The sequence below is a fragment of the Gossypium hirsutum genome, chromosome A13 (genome assembly GCF_007990345.1).
Source record: "Gossypium hirsutum isolate 1008001.06 chromosome A13, Gossypium_hirsutum_v2.1, whole genome shotgun sequence".
Classification (NCBI taxonomy): Eukaryota; Viridiplantae; Streptophyta; class Magnoliopsida; order Malvales; family Malvaceae; genus Gossypium; species Gossypium hirsutum.
In genome coordinates this window covers 5,063,893-5,068,533 of record NC_053436.1, presented here as the reverse complement: position 1 = coordinate 5,068,533, position 4,641 = coordinate 5,063,893, and the positions used below count along the sequence as shown (strand labels likewise).

General features: G+C 30.6%; 1 pseudogene; it reads right to left on the bottom strand.

Annotated features, from left to right (window-relative positions):
* Positions 1–2,023: 2,023 nt before the first annotated feature.
* LOC121212263 (cell number regulator 1-like) lies at positions 2,024–4,190 on the bottom strand (annotated as a pseudogene).
* Between the last annotated feature and the right edge of the window lie 451 nt (positions 4,191–4,641).

Sequence of the window (4,641 nt, the reverse complement as noted above, 5' to 3'; positions counted from 1 at the left end):
GTATAAGTAAATTAATTGTTTGCATTGCTTAAAACTTACTAAGCATTGAAGCTTACTCTGTGTTCTCTTTTCCATTTCTTATAGGTTTATAGTTTAGCTCGAGTTGGAAGGGCCGGAGATATCATCACACTATCGAGTCATTATGTGAGTTGAGAAGATTGTATATCATCATGGTTTAAGGCATGTATAGGATAGACTATAGGTAGAATGATATTTCGACTTTGTATACATTATAGCCATGCGAAGATGGCTTGCTCATTTTGTTTAGAGAAGCCTTATAATTGAACTAATGTGGTGAAATGTTTTAGTTATAACTTGACAGTAGTTAATTTGTTATTAGATATTCGGTTATGTTTTGATAGTGAGTCATTTTGGAAATTTATAAGAGCTCTTATGGAAAATCAATGAGACATGTTTGCATTGTTGATAATTTATGTCTGGTAAGTATCTTTAACCTTATAGAAGTTTTGTTCAGTCAAGTAATACCTCATAACCTTATTCCGGCAACGGATACGGGTTAGGAGTGTTACAGTGGGTTATTTGAGTTGATTTCATTAAGGCTACTTTGAAAATACAAAATAAAATTTTAAAATTTAGAAGGAGATTAAATTAATTAATTTCAATATTATAGTAACAAATCGATTGACTGATAAAACATTTTCAATAATTTTTTAAATTAATTTTCATGCTTTGAAATTAAAAAAATTAATATTAAAAAAATTTAGAATTTTTTGTTAATGAGATAAACAAATACAATTTGAAATTTTTTGTATATTATTTTAGTTTCTATCTGTTTTTCACTAGAGGTGAGCATGGGCCGGGTCGGGTCTGACTAAAAATTTAGGCTTGTTTACTAGGCCCGATCCCGTAAAATGGGCTTAAAATTTTTTCTAAGCCCGACCCGAATAAAAATGCTAAAACTCGGGCCTGACTTAGCCTGATAATATTAATTTTTATATTATTTTTATATAATTTTAAAATATATATAATACATCAAAAATACTAAAAACATCAAAATAAATATTTCCCAACAAATTGAAAATAAATTTTAAAAAATATGTATACTTAAATAACACTAAGATAGATGCAACTTAACAAGCAAATGTTTCTAAAATAATAACAAAATTAACAAATGTCTTTAAAATAATAACAAAATTAACAATAAAATAAGTTTTTTACATTATCCAAACAATAACAACAAAATAGTAGCAAGATAATAGTAAAATTGTAGCAAAATAGGTAGAAAATAACAAGAAAATAATATTAAAAAATCATAATTTTTTTATCCTTTAGTGAATCAAGGCTGGGCCGGGCCCAGACTAAAAATGCCTTATCCGAGGCTTGGCCATTTTTTAAATGAGCTTTATTTTTTTGTCCAAGCCTATTTTTCGAGCCTATATTTTTGTCCAAACTCTCTCATATTTTTGGCAGGCCTTCGGGCCGGACTAAGTGGGCCAGCCCATGCTCACCTCTATTTTTCACTTTAATCTTTGATTTTTTTACCCCAATCAATACTTGGAAAAGGATATTTTTTGGATAACCAAAACGAATCGACATAAAAATTGGGAGATCAAAATGACAGTGTAAACATGATGTGGCGTGTAAAGTTAAACGCCGTTAGAGATTTAATGCTGGGTGACTAAAATGGAAGCGCTATAACAATTGAGTGACGAAATTACAATAATTTCATTTTAAACAGTAAAAATAAAAGTGACCTAAAAATTAGTTAACAATAATTGAACACATATACTAAAACACATCATATGGGAAAAACCTATTTTTCCGGGTGAAAACATTCAACGTGTTTTACCCACACGCATGATTTCTATATTTTTCTGGTTAGCAAATATCATAAGGATAACCGAACACAAAAGTCTCCAAACCAAACCCTATACAACAACAGAGAGAGTTAACCAAAGCACACACAAACATAGGCATCAAAGGCAGCACAACTGCAGCAATTTCAGTGCCTGTTTTTACCATATTCATCGACCGACGACACACGACTGATACAATCAATCAATCATCTTGTCATTCCAATGATCACTATTGGATCATTGCGACCCCACGTTTTTGCCTGTCCATGTTGGCTTCCCAACCTTCATTCCCAAAAATATAATTTTATCAACTTAATTTATGCTAATAATATGGTGTTAGATTTTTGAGAGGTCAAATTTTAGTTTTTGTCCTACTACAGTTGAAGTCGGGGTTTAGTCATTTATGTTTTTTACTATTATAATTTTTAAGAAATAATTTATGTTAACATCTTAACTGAAGTAGTTAACCCTATTTTTTAGACTAAATAATGATATTCATAAAATTAGAGGAGGTTATGAAAATATGTGTTACCTATCTCCATGTCAAAGCCACGATTTTTAAGTTCCCTGTATTCTTGACAAAGAGCCAATGGACAACAGCAGAAGTGAACCTAGCAATCATTACAGGGTTCTTGTCCTAAGTCGTATTGTCCCCTTAGTTTCGAGCGATATAAGAATGAATAAAGACATGCACAACCGGTGAAACCCACCAACACCCCGTACAGCAATCCCCTTGAAAAACAAGCTACAAAATGAATAATAAATTAACGTAAAAAATTTTAAACCAGTTGAAATGTGATCAAATTACGGTTTTGGTCTTTTTAACAAACTTAATTTAACTAAAATAGTTAAGGATATTAATTATTTGAATTAATTATGTAGAATACCAAATTATGCGAACTTAAAATTTAAGGACTAAATTACAAATGTGAGCATAGTGGAGGGATCAAAAACTAAACTTTGACCATGATATTATAATAACTAAAAGAACACATGAGCATAGTAGAGGGATCATACATGTAGTTTGACCATTATATTATAGTGACCGAAAAAGAGAAAAGGAAAGATTGGGGCACGTTTCATGACATGGCACGGTTAAAGCGTTCCTTTTATATCTTAACATAAATCTTGGACTCCCATAATTTTGGGCATAAATGGGAGGGAACTTATAATTCGAGTACCAAAATGAAATAAAGAAAATCATGATTTAAGCCAAATAATTTATATATACGAGAAATTATTTTATGGATCATTCTCATCATATCATTCATGGTCTTTTTTAATTATTTAATTATATTTTAGTAATATTTTCCATATCATTGACACATAATCGTGGTAATTTTAAATTCCGAACCCAAAACTCGAAACCCAAAGTCCTGGTTCAAGATTCAAGATTCAGGATTCAAGTTTATGGTTTGAGGTTCAGGATAAAAAAAATTATTAAAATTATATTTCAATGATATAGAAAAAATTGTTTAAATGTCATTAAATAATTAGAAAGAGACTATGGATGATGTGATGGGAAGAGTCTATAAAATAATATCTCATATACATATATATAATGCCTAAAACGACCTATAATTCTTTCAAATCCATAAATAGAATGATAAAATGTGCTTGAGCGCATTCAAAACCCGCATCCTCTTATACTGACAACATTATTGATATCAATCAAACTAAAACTCAATCGGCAAGTTAAATAATTACCACCTAAACTATCCCAATAAAAAAAATGTGTTTTTAAGAAAAAACTTACATTAGTATTATAACTATAATAACATTATAAAGATAAAGATAATAAATTATGTTAAATTAAAGTACAGCTGAGTTGAAGCTAGAAATTCTATATTAGGCCAAGACTGAATTATAAAAAAATGGTTAGTAAAAATACAAATTTACCACTATATTTACCTACATTTTGAAATGTACAAACTTACCATTTGGAGGGATAGAGTAAAAACTTACCATTTGGAGGGATAGAGTAAAAGGACCAAAACCATAATCTGAATGAAAATCAGGTTAAAGACCATTTCAAAATATGTAAACTTTACATTTAGATCCTCTGCTGACAATCTCAGCTACCTGTCCGAAAGTGATGCAAGGACATATGCAAGTAATCACACCTGAACAATTCGAAAAATCAAACCAAAGGATTATCTGAAAATGAAAAAGAAAGCACAAAAAAATGAATAAGATGGTGAATGTATTTATAAGCTTACAATTTGCAGGGTCATCAAAGCAGTGGCAAAGACCAGTAGTCCAATGTCCAGGTGCATGGTTTAACTGTGTAGGGATAGTATCTGAAGGTGTTGGAGTTGGGATGGGACTTGGATGGCTGTAAGCTGGGTTCCTAATGGTCGGACGATCCTGCATGTTAGGATATATAGGCTGTGAATTTTTCTTTTTCTTTTCTTTTTACTTTTTTGTTGGTTTGATTTTTTTCTAAGTACGAAAACAGATGATTATATCGCAGGTTCTTCAATGGGTCTTTTAAATGTCATATATATATAAATATAAAGGGGGAAGCTTTGTGGGTATCTCTTGCCTTATGATGTAAATCTAAATTGATTATTTAAGCATTGATTCTGTTTCTGTTTGATGCAAGTTGGTAGCAAGAAAAGCATCAACAATGTTCAAAAAGTGACCAACACTTGTGAACTTAATAACAGGAGAATGGCAGCAACTCAGGCTAGGATAGCAGTTAGAGGTATTAATATATCGTATCAATTAAACCTTTTGTTACATCAAAATCTAACTTTTGTTGTTTCAATTTATAGTTTGTATATAAAAAAAGAAGGGAGCTTTCTTCAATTCCAAAAGGATC